The sequence below is a fragment of the Carassius auratus genome, chromosome 19 (assembly GCF_003368295.1).
Source record: "Carassius auratus strain Wakin chromosome 19, ASM336829v1, whole genome shotgun sequence".
NCBI classification, from domain to species: domain Eukaryota; kingdom Metazoa; phylum Chordata; class Actinopteri; order Cypriniformes; family Cyprinidae; genus Carassius; species Carassius auratus.
In genome coordinates, this window is record NC_039261.1 from 20,835,957 (window position 1) to 20,853,105 (window position 17,149).

Sequence of the window (17,149 nt, forward strand, 5' to 3'; positions counted from 1 at the left end):
TGCATAACTATCATGATAAGTGTTAGTGAAGGTTTTCCTCTTAATTTGAATGTTTCTCATCTCATTCTTCATCTAGGTTGTGGTTAGGAGCTCAACAGAACAACTTGCCTCAAAACTACATAAAGAACTTCTGGCACTGAAGACAAATTACTACAGTGTAATGAACTGTAACAGAAATTACCTGCATGAAATGACCTTTTTTTTCAAGCTTATCATGTCTTCCAATCATAAATAAAGTCCCAGTCTTTAACCCAATGCTAGGCAAATGTTGGGTTGAACTCTTTACTAATAAGAACTGAACAGAAGATACACTGATCGTCACAATCAGCTTGTAAAATGATGATGTAAAATGGGGCCATCAGTACAAACGTCAGTTTTGAAGAAGAAACAAAAGTTTTCTTTGTTTGACTTGGAAAGTTCATATGTTCACATTCATGTCATGATCACTATGGGTTTGTGTCTGTTGATTCTGTTGATTGTGATGTCTGTTTGTAGTGTCACTTTATTCACCATCAGCTGATCCAGAGATCAGACTAAAATCTAAAACCTGAAAGAAAAACACAAAATAGTCAAATGTGGTGACATTACTGCATCATCTTTGGAATAACTAAAACAAACTTTTCTCTATTAAGCTGATAATATAATCCTGTGATAAGTAGTGTCTAAAACACCCATTTAATCATCCAGTTTATTCCAAACTGTCGATGACCATAAATTATGACTTTTAACCTTTGACCCTTAAGAAATGTGTGATACATATTGTAATGTACAGATACATAATAATTATGTTCTTGCTTTAAAATAATAATTTAAAACTGTGAATTTTACTATTCATGTCCCAGAGGGCGTCTGTTTAACACAAATATTGATAAACCGGAAGACCAAAAAATAAACATATAAAGATAATTTATACATATATATATCATACATGTATAAAGTACATATAAAGTTCAAAGACTATTTATTTGATTTTATAAACATTATTCAAACTACTATAAACAGAATAAAACTATTGTATAAGTATATGGTACAAGTACATATATGGATATATTTTGTCATTACTACTCACAGAAACCTCTGCAGTCCAAATTGTTTATCTTTTTTCATATCAGAAAGCAGCTTCACTGCTGAATCTCCTAGTTTATTTCCAGTCAGATTCAGTTCTTTCAGGTGTGAGGGATTCTGCAGCCAGAGCAGCACATCCTTCATCTGTGACTCCACAATCACTCAACCTGTAGAGAACAATGACATTCTTCAGTCTCTTATTTCAGGATCTACAACAACTTCACAATCAGAAAAGAGAGACTTAACCCACAACTTGATTAACAGGTCTCATCATAGTAGGAATGCATGTATCTTCACAGAAACTGATAAATGATGATACAGAATCTGTGAGTTCATCAGGATCAGTGGCTGCAGCTTCAAAAACACTCCAATCCAAGCAGTCAAAGCAGACTTGTATATCCCACTCTGCTTCATTAGTCCATCTATATTTACAAGTCCTTATTATGGGTTTAGCTGAATTAGGTTTCTGCCTGTGTTAGGTAAACTGGACGGTGATCAGAGAATTCCAAAGCTGAATGATTTGTGTGTCAGTGATGCGCGGGTTGATCCGAAATGAGCGGGTGCCTGCGGTTACCCGTGGTTAGGAGTCATCCAAAAATATTTAATGATATTCAGGTTGCGGTCGTTCAGGTCGATTGAAATAAAGATACCAATTAAACCTTTGTAATGAATATAGTACTAGACACAATTTTGAAATACATAGGCCTACTCTTTATTGGCTGAATAACTGGTGCGATTATAGAGTCACCACCTGTCCCGCTTTAGGTTGTACGGCAATTTTACCCTTTGTCACGTCTCACGCAAATTGAGCATCTGTACCAATTTTTAATTCGACCCTGCCTAATAAATACACGGATACGTCCATGGGTGTACTGTTAACTTATGTCCAATAGTTCAGAGGAGAGCAATAAAAGCGTTAGTCGATAGGCTGAGTCGTATGTCAATCAAACTGTTGACTGGCGCATGAACGCCTCCTCAACATTGTCAACAGTCTCAAATTAGAGAGCGAGCGTGCTGTTCGGTCAGGTTAAGCAGCCATGGCCAGTATGGCCATGAAAAAGAGAAGATGCACTATTAATAGCGAATGGACCACAACATACTCTTGGTTAAGACCTGTAGATGGCGAAGCAGAGAGAGCTTTTTGCATTTTATTCAAATGCAGTTTTTCTGTGGGACATGGTGCATGTGAGTACCACAGAAAAAAAACACATCATCAAGAAACATGCAAATCAGTGCAATAGTTTTTCAATAAACCAAATGACCCACAGGCTGACAAAGTTTGGGCAGCAGAAGTGACGAGCATTTATCATGCCGTACATCACACACATTCATATCGCTCTACTAACTGCAGTTTCACTAGTTCACGCTTACATATAATTAGCTGAGGTATGGTATGCATATTTGGCGTGATGTCCGGGGAAGGGCTCCAAGCTCGGGAATGGCCCGAACCTAGAGTACCCCCCCTTCCCCGTATATTATAAAGTGAACTTGATGTATGGAGATGGGGTGGAGGAGGGATGCCTCGCTGGCCAAAGGACGGAAAAGGTAAGGTTGTCTAGCCGGGAAGCTCTCACCTACATTCAATGGGAGCCCTGACTCCGTGCATTGGATGGGTAAACCTCTCCGTACGTAAGACAGAATGGCAAAGCAGGTAGCCGGGGGCTTTCACCTACGTCCGAAGGGAGTGTGAGCTCCTGGCAACGAACGGGTAAGCCTTGCTGGCCGCAGAATGGAAAAGGTGAGGTTGTCTGGCCGGGAGGCTCTCGTCAGCATCCGATGGGAGCTCAAGCTCTTGGCATCGAAGAGAGAAGCCTTGCCGGCCATAGGATTGAAAAAGGTAAGGTTATCTGGCCGGGAGGCTATGGCCAGCATCCAGTGTCTTTTTATTTATTATTTATTTATTTTTTATATTTATTTTTATTTATTAAAATATGCGACACCAGATGGGTAGTCTCTCCAGCCATCGGAGGGAAAATTGAGATTGTTTTATCTGCGAAGAGCCCGTTAGTGTTCGGCGAAAGCGTACAGTATTGTTCAAAATAATAGCAGTACAATGTGACTAACCAGAATAATCAAGGTTTTTAGTATATTTTTTATTGCTACGTGGCAAACAAGTTACCAGTAGGTTCAGTAGATTGTCAGAAAACAAACAAGACCCAGCATTCATGATATACACGCTCTTAAGGCTGTGCAATTGGGCAATTAGTTGAAAGGGGTGTGTTCAAAAAAATAGCAGTGTCTACCTTTGACTGTACAAACTCAAAACTATTTTGTACAAACATTTTTTTTTCTGGGATTTAGCAATCCTGTGTATCACTAAACTAATATTTAGTTGTATGACCACAGTTTTTAAAACTGCTTGACATCTGTGTGGCATGGAGTCAACCAACTTGTGGCACCTCTCAGCTGTTATTCCACTCCATGATTCTTTAACAACATTCCACAATTCATTCACATTTCTTGGTTTTGCTTCAGAAACAGCATTTTTGATATCACCCCACAAGTTCTCAATTGGATTAAGGTCTGGAGATTGGGCTGGCCACTCCATAACATTATTTTTGTTGGTTTGGAACCAAGACTTTGCCCGTTTACTAGTGTGTTTTGGGTCATTGTCTTGTTGAAACAACCATTTCAAGGGCATGTCCTCTTCAGCATAGGGCAACATGACCTCTTCAAGTATTTTAACATATGCAAACTGATCCATGATCCCTGGTATGCGATAAATAGGCCCAACACCATAGTAGGAGAAACATGCCCATATCATGATGCTTGCACCTCCATGCTTCACTGTCTTCACTGTGTACTGTGGCTTGAATTCAGAGTTTGGGGGTCGTCTCACAAACTGCCTGTGGCCCTTGGACCCAAAAAGAACAATTTTACTCTCATCAGTCCACAAAATGTTCCTCCATTTCTCTTTAGGCCAGTTGATGTGTTCTTTGGCAAATTGTAACCTCTTCTGCACATGCCTTTTTTTTAACAGAGGGACTTTGCGGGGGATTCTTGAAAATAGATTAGCTTCACACAGACGTCTTCTAACTGTCACAGTACTTACAGGTAACTCCAGACTGTCTTTGATCATCCTGGAGGTGATCATTGGCTGAGCCTTTGCCATTCTGGTTATTCTTCTATCCATTTTGATGGTTGTCTTCCGTTTTCTTCCACGTCTCTCTGGTTTTGCTCTCCATTTTAAGGCATTGGAGATCATTTTAGCTGAACAGCCTATCATTTTTTGCACCTCTTTATAGGTTTTCCCCTCTCTAATCAACTTTTTAATCAAAGTACGCTGTTCTTCTGAACAATGTCTTGAACGACCCATTTTCCTCAGCTTTCAAATGCATGTTCAACAAGTGTTGGCTTCATCCTTAAATAGAGGCCACCTGATTCACACCTGTTTCTTCACAAAATTGATGACCTCAGTGATTGAATGCCACACTGCTATTTTTTTGAACACACCCCTTTCAACTAATTCAACTAATTGCCCAATTGCACAGCCTTAAGAGCGTGCATATCATGAATGCTGGGTCTCATTTGTTTTCTGAGAATCTACTGAACCTACTGGTAACTTGTTTGCCACGTAGCAATAAAAAAATATACGAAAAACCTTGATTATTCTGGTTAGTCACATTGTACTGCTATTATTTTGAACAATACTGTAAGTCCAAGTCCAAGATTGATTAAGTGGGAAAGCATCTGGCAGGATTTTAATACTTGCGATGTCATACGAGTAAGCTTTGCTGATAGTTGAATGGAGAAGGCAAAGGTTGGTTCAACCGGGAGCCCTCTTGCAGCGACTGGCAGGGAGTTCGATACTAAGGATGATTTGTTTGTCTACGAGGGTAGACGCTGTGAGGCTTACTTGAATAATTGTTTAGCAAATCCAATGAGTTGCTTCCGATAATGAGTCCGAAAAATCTTGGTGCAGTCATAGTATCCGAAATTAAGCGTGCAAAAATAAATTGGATTTCCTGTACCAGTGTACCCCAAATAGGTGCCATGTATCGGCGATGTGGTTCTTGTCAGCACGTGAGATCGATGGTACATATCGACGATGTAATCGTGCATGGGTGGAGTAAGAGAAAGATTCTTTATACTGTCTGAGCTTACTATTTGCCATTTTGACCATGCAGGTGCACGAAAAGAGCCTATGGAATCACCAATAATCGAAAAATATACTTTCGGACGTACTGATACACTGATATTAAGTATAAATACTATATTTAAATACTGCTAGTTCATGTAGTCGGCACTACTGTCATCTCGCTTGTCCTGTGATTTTTTTTTTCCTACGGGCTCACATCGTCCTTTGAGAGCACGGGCGAGTGGGAAATGCAGTGCTGAGATGGGATAACGGAGCGGTTTGATAGCCGAATTATGGTAGGCCGCCTAATGATTATTATAAAAAACGTTGGTTGGAGAATGGGGCTAATATCATCTTGGCTATTGTCGATACATGATGCTATCACCGCAACCTCGGATGCATGGCATGCCTTTAGGCGGAGGTGACGTGTGGTATTTTATTTTATTTTTTATTTTATTTTATTTTATTTTATTTTATTTATTTATTTATTTATTTATTTTATTTTTATTTTTTTATTTTTTTATTTTTTTAAATATATATTTAGGTGTAGGAAAGGCTCCTGCGGGAGCAGATGCTGCTACGGCAGTGGGGAGAACGGGAAAGGCTCCTGCGGGAGCAGACACTGCTACGGCAGTGTGGAGGTACAGGAAAGGCTCCTGCGGGAGCAGAGACTGCGCGGCAGTGAGGAGGTATAGGAAAGGCTCCTGCTGGAGCAGATACTGCTGCGGCAGTGGGGAGAACGGGAAAGGCTCCTGCGGGAGCAGACACTGCTGCGGCAGCGGGGAGATACGGGAAAGGCTACTGAGGGAGCAGACACTGCTGTGGCAGCGGGGAGATACGGGAAAGGCTCCTGAGGGAGCAGACACTGCTGTGGCAGTGGGGAGAACGGGGAAAGGCTCCTGCGCGAGCAGACACTGCAGCGGCAGTGGGGAGATACAGGAAAGGCTCCTGCGGGAGCAGACACTGCTGCGGTGGTGAGGAGGTACAGGAAAGGCTCCTGCGGGAGCAGACACTGCTGCGGCAGTGAGGAGATACATGAAAGGCTACTTGCTTTGGCTGCTGTAGATGTTGGCAGCTTAGCAATTTGTTGCCTGATTTGACAATTCCTCAGGCCTTGTCCACCTTATTATGTTCCTGTTGGAAAAGCATCTTTCCTCTCATTTGGCCTCCAAGCTCTTTAGACGGTCTCCCGAGCGGATACGTTTGGAACGCTGTTTTCACGTTGTATTATGGACTGTGGAAACAGAGGCTTTTGGAAACGATTGAGCATGTTTAGTCTTGTAAGGCGTTGTACCGAAAGACATGATTATAGCAGTAATGTTAACCCCTTACCAGACACCCCCCATTTTTGGCATGGAGGCAGAAATTACATACCCAAAATAAAGATGTTTCTGTTCATTATTCTTTCTGACTAGATCCATGATCAACATTTGTCCACGAGCTAACACTTTGACGTTTACCGTTCAGGAATAGGAATATTTTTCCTGACATGATGGAAAATTATCACTGGAATGATGTTTTATCGAAATATTGGTCAAAATATAAAAGCCAAAGTCTTTGGACTTCAATTGACTTGAAAAGGCGATGGTAATTTTACTCACACTTGCTATTCTGCATCAAAACACGGGGGCAGATGCGTTTTAGATTAATTTTGAGTGATCACGCCAGTGAATGGTAAAACAGGTCCCTAAATGATTTGGTCCTACCAGAAGACTTGCATGGAAATTAAAATTAAAAATTAAATTAAGCATTTAGCAGGCGCTTTTATCCAGAGACTTAAAAGTTTTTTTTTTTTTTTTGGAACTTATGTCTGTATCATTTCGGTGAGGTTTAAACGTGCGCGGTAAGGCAAATGTAACAATAATAATATAATAATAATAATAATAATAATAATGCATTTTATTTGTAGGAACAAACGCCAAAAGCAATACAACAATTCATTAAAGACAGTCTTGAATAAATGTGACTTAATCAACTTTTTAAAATCGCCCAACATAGGTGCATATCTGACGTGCAGAAGAAGTACATTCCATAGCTTAGGGGCTTTATATGAAAAGGCTCTTTCCCCCATGGTCTTAGCTCACATTATGGCTGGTGAAGTGAAAGAGAGTTAGTAGAGCGAAGAGAGCGTGATGGAATATCAGGACTGATGAGTTCACAAAGATATTCAGGTGCAGTCCCATGAAGTGCCTAGTATGTTAAGATAAGAATTTTAAAATCAATTCTCACGTTTACGGGAAGCCCGTGTAATTGTGAAAGAACTGGTGTAATGTGTTCGCGAGGAGAAGTACAAGCGTGCAGCAGAATTTGTATATACTGAAGCTTGCTCAACGATTTAGCTGGAAGGCCTGAGAACAAGGCATTACAATAATCTAACCTAATGCCTTGGCTTTGTGGTTAAAAGTGGCATCATCATCCGACGGAACGGTGTATCTGTAGTCCAAATCTATGCGCGATCCACACCCCGGATCAGTGGGTGGCGGTAATGCACCTTACGTTGGTTTGCCAAAACCGCCATAAAACACTAGTAGAAGAAGACGAAAATACATCATGACGTCGTTTAACAAAACTTTAGCCACAAACTGCTTTTAGATGCAACACTTTGAATGCAAACTGCCGTAAAAATCCAATGAAAAAAAGAAGAACCTGTTTTTAGAGTCTTCGCCTGGAAATGTATTGGTCTGCGCCGCTAGAGGAAGCGGCCTCAAACTGCCACTCGGCCGGAACGCCGTGGTGAAAGACTGAGCCGCGGTGAAAACTGTTCAGCCCAGGCTGGTTGGATTCTTTCTGCTGCAATCCAGCGCTCGACAAGAGCTCGGTCTCGGGCGGCACGATCGTGTATCGAGCAAGGCGAGCTCGGAGTTTGCACGGTCTATTGGCCACGATGTGTGGCTTGGCGAGGATAGCAGCTGTCGCGGATGACGCTTAATGCTGCTCAACGGCCGTGTTTGGCTGGGTAGAAATGATCTCGGGTCCGGCAAAAGCAGCAGGTTTTATAAATCCCCTGTGTTGCACTCTTCGTTAGTACGAAAATTGGGTCTGTGATAAGGTGACTGACGAAGCGAACCAGCATGGTGATAAACCGTCAATGGATAGAGGTAAGTCAGCGATATTTATACTATGGGATTGATTACTTGATTGTGGTCCACCTGTGATGATTAGGCTAAGTATCTGATGCGCTCCTCCCGAATCTTTATTGATAATTACATAACAAGTTATCCCCAGTCATTTTTCCAGATTCTGAAATAGCTAAGAAAAAAGCTGTAGAAACTTTGGGTCATATTTTGGGTCAGGTAGTGTCTTAATCTTTTAGTCGGTGGGTTTAAAAAGAAATAAAGGCGATATATTAGCCTACAGAAAGCTTGAAATGTCTACCAAAATAAATAGGCTATAATCTGAATATGTAATCCATATGAAATGTGCATTTCTCTCTGGCGTTCAGGGTGACTCCTCATGGTCAACTTCATCTTAGCAGCGAAACAAAAACACCAGTTTATTACTAAACAATTAAATGTCTCCTTGCTAATTTAGACACAGTCATAATCATTACCAGTTCTTTGTGGCAAGCCTTGTGTGCGGTCATAACGCTTATTATCCTGTAGGCTATAGCCTATTTAAGTAATTAAATTAATATAAAGGGACAACGCATTTACTACTTGTAAAAAAACGTGGACCAGGAAGCGGGTCGGGTACAATAATTTATTTTTTTGCAGTCCGAGTTGCGGGTGGTTAGTTGAAAACATCGGTCGGGTGCATCCATTTAATAATTTATTTTAACAATATAATTAACTCTCAATGTGTTATTATTGCATACTGTTTATAATGTACTATAACAGCGAGGTGCATCTATCTTGCAATCGGGCAAATTGCACTAAGTAATAGCATTTAACTACTATTGTTGCAAATAAAATACTCCTATTTATAAATAGTGTAAATAGAATCTATAACTTCTATCACTAATATAATATGCTATTTTCACCTCACTGCCATGAGAAAAGTAGAAGTAGAAGAGAGGAGTAGAAAGGTTTACAGATTATGAAAAGCAGAGAGCATATCTATTTCTGAATAATACAAAAAAAATGTAAAAAAAAAAAATGTTGTCTTGTGTATGTTGCCTTATGTTCGGTAGTTTGTCTCCGGTAAAACTGATAGGAAAAGATTGAGTAAACAGAACAAACAAATGAAAACAGCAAAAGAAGAGCTGAAGTTTACAGTGCCCTCTTGATCACTGAAATGTATGCTGTAATGTACATTTTATGTTTTAAATTATTATTTATTTTTTTACAATTTAACAATTTAACAATTATATTATTGTCTATTGTTGTAATGGTTTTGCATTTTTTATTTTAAAATAATATGCCAGTGATTATATTAATTTGAAAAATTAAAAAGATGCATGTCCAGTATTATGTTTTGTTTTTCAATTAACTGTTGAAACCAGACATTAAGAGGACTAGCAAATATTTGCCCAAATACATTATTGCACATACATTATATTCATTATTATATCCAGTAGTTTAATATCATTAATTCTCAATAAACTTTCATTGCTTCTTGTGGGCAAGACACAAAAATATAAACAATGGTGTTCAATTATTGACACAAGTGAAGTGATTAGAAAGACCATAAAACCTAGACAGACAGACCCAGTTCTACATTGTGCTTAAAGGGGTTAACTTCAGTATTACAGAAAATGTCAGGACCTTTTTTTATTTTTAATGTACTCCAAAATCCTCAACTGTTTGTATGAAAAGTTAAAATTGACAAAAACATTTAATAAAATGAAGATTAAAACAAAAAAAATCTTCACTTGTCTGAAGATCTTACCACAGTGTCTCCAGTTTGCAGTGAGGATCCTTCAGTGCATCAGTCCTGAGTCCTGAGTCTCCTAGATTATTATAATTCAGATCTAGTTCTCTCAGGTGTGAGGGGTTTGATCTCAGAGCTGCAGCCAGAGCAGCACAACCTTCACCTGTGACACCACAATCCCACAACCTGTAGAGAACAATGATACTCTTCAGTCTCTTATTTCAGGATCAGTGCCTTGATCGTGGTGGTACCATTGCTGTCTATAGGGTCAGAGAGCTCTCGGATTTCATTTAAAAAAGTATTTTCATTTGTGTTCAGGAAGATGAACGAAGGTATACAGGATTTAAACGACATGAGGGTGAGGGTGAAGATTCAGACCCACATCCACATAGGTATGTGAGAGTTAAAGGGATAGTTCACCCAAAAATTCTGTCATCATTTACTCACACTCATGTCGTTCCAAACCTGAATGAGTTGCTTTCTTTTTTGAACATAAAAGAAGATATTTTGAAGGTTGCTGGTAATCAAACAGTTGGTGGTTACCATTGACTTCCAGAGTAGGAAAAAAATACTATGGAAGTCAAGGGGAACCACCAACTGTTTGATTACCAGCTACCTTCAAAATATCTTCTATGTTAGATATAAGAAAGCAACTAATACAGGTTTGGAACGACATGAGGTTGAGTAAATGATGACAGAATTTTCATTTTACCGTGTCATAATCTTTATGTATCTTCCAATCGTATGTATACTAGTGCTGGGCGGTTTGACCAAAAATGTATATACTTTTATTTTTATATATATAATATATATTTTTGTTTATATATTTTTTTTCAAAATTATACCAGTTTTCCGGTTTATGATGTTTTTTTTTTCATGCATAATCAGGTGTACAATGCATTTTCTGCTGGTTGATATTCCAAGACGTGCTTAAGGTGCTGGAGCAAATTGCTCATGTTGCTGCCTTTGGCGACAATTTTAGCCCGACAGCACTTGCATAAAATGGATATTATATATGCATAATCTGCCTGCAGTGCATATGCAGTCCGCAGCATGGACTCATTGTGCTTTCACATAGGACACGTTTGCAGTCCGTGTCTGTTTAGACATTAGTTTAAACTCAATAAATATAAACAACGCATTATTCACAGATTTTACTTCTAGGTGTTGATAATAAGCTGCTCAAGCAAGCGGCAAAACATATAAACATAAATATTTGGCCTACTTGTTAAAATATTTAAAATTAAAACACCACAGACAGAAACAATCTCGTGCATTTTGCATTTAAATTATATTATTTTCCTTGTTTATCTAAAAGTGCTCTTTTTCTTGTTTTAAACCTAGCCAAAAACCCATGTGACTGTGTTTCCATGTCAATCCATGTTCATTTTTCCCGCAAAGTATAAGCTTTCACTTTAATTTAGCGCCTGCAGCACAGCAAAAATATAAGTGAAAGTGAAGTGACATTCAGCCAAGTATGGTGACCCATACTCAGAATTTGTGCTCTGCATGTAACCCATCCAAAGTGCACACACACAGAGCAGTGAACACGCGCACACACTGTGAGCACACACCCGGAGCAGTGGGCAGCCATTTATGCTGCGGCACCCGGGGAGCAGTTGGGGGTTCGATGCCTTGCTCAAGGGCACCTAAGTCGTGGTATTGAAGGTGGAGAGAGAACTGTACATGCACTCCCCCCACCCACAATTCCATCCGGCCCGAGACTAGAACTCACAACCCTTCGATTGGGAGTCCAACCCTCTAACCATTAGGCCACGACTTCCCAGTACGTTAACAATTGCTGCACTGCTGCAGAGCACCGCTCCTTGAACACCCTGACCGAAACCTCGTGCAGCTGGAATCCATTAATACGCACAGCAGACGGACTGTGTGAAACCGGCGTTATAATGTAACACCAGAGCACAGCTGAGTTTACCCTCACCATGCCTCGCAGTCGCTGCTTAGAAGTGTAACATTGTAAAGGGTCCGCCTGAAACAGTGTTGCGTGGCCGCGGCGCAGCATAACATTTGTTCCAAACGCTGAGTAATTAAATACACCGGTATGGCGGTATATTCAAAATTACCATCGTAACGAAAATATACACTGGTTTTCGGTATGAACCGGTTTACCACCCAGCACTAATGTATACTATCATAAAAAATGACACAAAATTGTCAGACTGACACCTTTTAAAGAACCTAATGAATATTAAAAAACATTTAACTTTTTTTTTTTTTACTTTGTTTCATTGTATCATACAGTACATTAATCCTAGTAGAAAGAGAAAGAAGATTTTGAGACATTTATACAATCTTACCTTAGTTTCTCCAGTTGACAGTGAGGATCCTTCAGTCCATCAGAGAGCAGCTTCACTCCTGAGTCTTGTAGTTTATTTCTAGACAGATTCAGTTCTCTCAGGTGTGAGGGGTTTAATCTCAGAGCTGAAGTCAGAGCAGCACAACCTTTATATGTCACACCACAATGGTTCAAGCTGTAGAGAACAATGACACTCTTCTTTAGTCTCTCAGTTCAGGATCTACAGCTCAGGGGTCTCATTTATAAAACTCTCTGTAGATTTCATCCTAAAATTTTACGTAGGCACAAAAGTTAGATTTTGCGTACTCCTAAAAGTTTTCAGATCTATAAAACCAGTCACACTCCAGAACCTCAGCAAAAATCTCTTTATAAATTCCAGTCAGGGATAGATTGTGTGCACGTGCACCTCTACCTTGTCTCCTCCCAGAAATCACCATATATGGAGCTTACAAGGCCTTGTTTTACTATGCATAACCTCATCTGCATTTCATTTCCATGCATGTGACACCATGATTAACACAGAGACAGTAGGCAAATAGTATCCTTGCTTTGTTTTAGAATAAATATATGAAAATATGCATAAAAACAAAATGGTTTCAAGTAGTTCTCAGATATATTTTAGATGATCTCATTCTATTACACTGGCCAAATAGAATTTCAATTATTTTAAACAATTCAAATCAAATTAAATGCATGCAGTTTTGCTGATAAGATAATATTTTAGTGGAAACAGATTTGCCCATATTTACAGCAGTCTATTGTCCGATTCAGCGTGTCACTGACAAACTTTTTTTAAGAAGGAAACATGCAAATCTTACCGTTTTCTCCTAGTTATGTCCTTCAAATATAGTGGAATTTTTAATAATGTTGTAGAGATTACTTTACATGACATTAACACCTCCATGCACCTGTGGTTGTACAGCAATCCAGTAGTGTACATTATCGCAGTAAGTGTTGTTGTCGCTAAAATATTTATCATAACATGTGATCTGTAGTTTAGTTTAAAGATCAATTATTGAGCACCTATAGCACTCCTCGCTGTCATTAAGAAACGGTTCGTACTTTTTTACGGCATGTTTACTTTTTTATAAATCATGATTTGTGCATCGATAATTGCGTACGCATATATTATGCCCATTTGGTGCATACGAAACATTTATAAATGAGACCCCTGATCATTAGGTACTTCACTATCAGAAAGAGAGACTCAATCCACGCTAATGCACGACAAGATTAACAGCTCCAGTCTAAGGTTCAGACCAACTTCTATATGGGTATTTGAGAGTTAAATTTACTTTTACCATATAAAATATTTTATGTGTCATCCAATCATGTGTTTACTGTCATAAATTCAGTAAAATTATGTATTTAATATTACATGACACCAGGTAAATAAATATTTAATAAAGATTTTAAAAAACATAATCCTCAGTTACCTGACAGGACACTTTTAAGTCTTTCTTTTGATTTAGTATTTTTTTGAATATCATTCATTGATCATAGTAGTAGGAGAATTAACATTTTGACACATTTATACAATCTTACTGCAGTGTTTCCAGTTTACAGTGAGGATCCTTCAGTAGATCAGAAAGCAGATTCAATCCTAAGTCCCCTAGTTCATTTAGAGACAGATCAAGATCTCTCAGGTGTGAGGGGTTTGATCTAAGATCTGAAGTCAGAGCAGCACAACCTTCATCTGTGACTCCACAATCATACAACCTGTAGAGATTAAAAAACATGAATGATGAACCTACACCAGATGTAATTAAAGAAAAAAATATCAAAACAACAAATGTAATATAGAAAGTAAAACATACATATAAACATAATTAGAGAACAGACAGAATTAAAGTTTCTGTTGCTGTTGGCTGTCAGTTTTGATCCCTGTCTGTCACATCATCTTCAACACATTCACACACTGATCTCTACAATCATCAGCTCTCGCACACAAACACTAAAATCCTCATCAGCTGCTTCAGTAAGTGTGCGATTTCACACTCCTGGGGTCTCAGAAATAAAACTTTGAGTATATTTCACTCTTGAAGTGTTAACAGATAAAAGATACAAAAGATAGATTTTGCTTTTGAACAAAAAAAAAAAAGATCTGTTTTTAGTGTTACCTTTAAGCATTTTTCTCACCACAATATTAGCAACAGGGATGTGCACAGCAGTGGCTAAGGCCCCAAGCCACATCCCCTTTGCCCCCTGGCTGATGTTCCCCTCTATAAGCCAGAGTATGGTATATGAATGGAGTGGATTTAAATCCACACTAAAAACATTCTGTAATGACTCTGCTGCTCCAGATCCACTGCAGTGTTAGCAAACTGTATTATTTTTTTAAAGGGTATGTCAATTTTCTATGATAACATTCTAAAGCAGTGATTCCCAAGCAGGGGTTATTAAAATAGTTACAATAATAGTAAACCCCTTATACATGAAACACATCTTTAATCTATATGTGTTTATCAAATGGAAAACAAAGGTTAAAATTATTCTGATTCTTTGAATACTTCTATCACACTTATTAAAGAGCATATGGCACCTTGCATGGCCTTGCCAGTGATTTTGTGAACACCTCTCCTTATGAATTTTTGGTAAGAAAGCACATGCTAAAATCAGGAATGTGATCATGTTTTATCAGTGTAGTGATTATTGTGAGTGTGACAGAGCTGACCACTGTGAAGAAGAGAGTTTGATTTGTTTTATTTTTTTAGATGTCAAATAATCTTGGATCTCCTGCACCAGTGAATATTCTCCCAGTTCATTCAGACAGTGAAACAGATTGATGGATCTCTCTGGAGATGAATTCTGCCTGATCTTCTGTTTGATGAACTCAACTGTTTCCTCTTTCTTGTAGGAGCAGCTTCCTGACTGTGTCAGTAGTTCTCTTAAGAGAATCTGACAGAACTTCAATGAGAGACCCAGAAGAAAACGCAAGAAAAGATCCAGATGTCCATTCTTACTCTGTAAAGCCTCATCCACTGCTCTCTGGTGCAGGCCAAATAATACTTTTTTTTTCTTACTGGTTACAACTTTGAAGGAGGGACTTTGTTCAGTTTGATCAAACACATTTATGCTGGTCTTCGTAAAGGAGTGATGTGCATAGAGAGCTGCTAGATGTTCCTGGATGCTCAAATGAACAAAACAGAAGACTTTCCCCTTGTTCAAGCCAAACTCCTCTCTGAAGATCTGAGTGCACAATCCTGAGTACACTGCTGCTTCTGTCACATCAATGCCACACTCTCTCAGGTCTTCCTCATAGAAGATCAGGTTGCCTTTCACAAGCTGCTGAAAAGCCAGTTTCCCCAGTCTGAGGATCATATCTTCATCTTTGACTTTCTTCTCATAGTCCTTCTCATGTTTGATGTTGGTCTGAAGGATCAGGAAGTGTGTGTACATTTGAGTGAGAGTCTTGGGAATCTCTCCACTCTCTGCTTCACTCAACATCTTCTCCAGAACAGCGGCTGAGATCCAGCAAAACACTGGGATGTGGCACATGATGTAGAGGCTCCTTGAAGACTTCAGGTGTGAGATGATTGTATTGGCCAGACTCTGATTACTGATTCTCTTCCTGAAGTATTCCTCCTTCTGTGGATCATTGAAGCCTCGTACCTCTGTCACTCGATGGACAGACTCAGAGGGGATGAGATCAGCTGCTGCTGGTCTGGAGGTGATCCAGATGAGAGCAGAGGGAAGCAGATTCCCCACAATGAGGTTTGTTATAAGCACATTCACTGAGGCTGATTCACTTACATCACACAACCTCACATCGCTCTGAAAATCCAGAGACAGACGACACTCATCCAGACCATCAAAGATGAACAACACTTTATATTCATCACTAGATATTTCCATATCTTTGGTTTCAGGGTAAAATGCATGAAGAAGATCTGAAAGACTGAGTGTTTTGTCCGTCATCAGGTTGATTTCTCTGAAAGCAAGTGGAAATATGAGCTGGACGTCCTGATTCTCTTTCCCTTCAGCCCAGTCCAGGATCAACTTCTGCACAGAGACTGTTTTTCCAATGCCAGCGACTCCCTTTGTCAGCACAGTTCTGATGGGTTTTTCTTGTCCAGGTAAAGGTCTAAAGACGTCATTGCATTTGATCTGTGTGTCCTCTGTTGCTGCTCTCCTGGATTGTTTCTCAATCTGTCTCACCTCATGCTCATTATTGATCTCTCCTCTCTCACTCTCTGTGATGTAGAGCTCTGTGTAGATCTCATTCAGGAGAGTTGTGTTTCCCTGCGTCGCTGTTCCTTCAAACAGACACTCAAACTTCTGCACCAGATTTGATTTGAATGTGCTTTGGATCAGTTAAAATGGAAATAAAATAACAGATTACAACATTAATTAAAGAGGTAAATGTGACAGTAAAGCAATACACAAGTAAACAAGTATTCATCTATTAATTACATCTAATCCATGTCTACACTAGACATGACAAAAGCATACAAAACTCATTTTGATTAGTGATACTGTCTACTCTGGATGCACAACATGACAAGTAACTGTCATTAAATGGATGTACCATTATATTTCTTAAATAAAATTTAAAAAAAAAATAACTGTCTGACGTTCTGTGCAGAGTTGTACCTCAGATCAGCTGGTGTATGTCTTCCTTTAAATGTTTTTGAAGTGTCAACAGACTGGTCACTCTTCATGGACACACAGCTGGACCCCGGTGAGTTAGATTTTTGACTGTGGAAATGAGTATAATAAAATAAAGACAATAGAGTATTGATAATAGACTAGAGCCAAGAATTCATACAGCTAATATAATGGGGAATTGACATTAAAATAATAAATAAAAGATATCAAAGGTATATTCTGTCGATTTTTAATGAATTAATAAAAACCATAGTATTTCAAGTGTTCACAAG

General features: G+C 39.0%; 1 pseudogene; it reads right to left on the bottom strand.

Annotated features, from left to right (window-relative positions):
* Positions 1 to 540: 540 nt before the first annotated feature.
* On the bottom strand, positions 541 to 16,960 carry LOC113120211 (NLR family CARD domain-containing protein 3-like; annotated as a pseudogene).
* Positions 16,961 to 17,149: the final 189 nt, after the last annotated feature.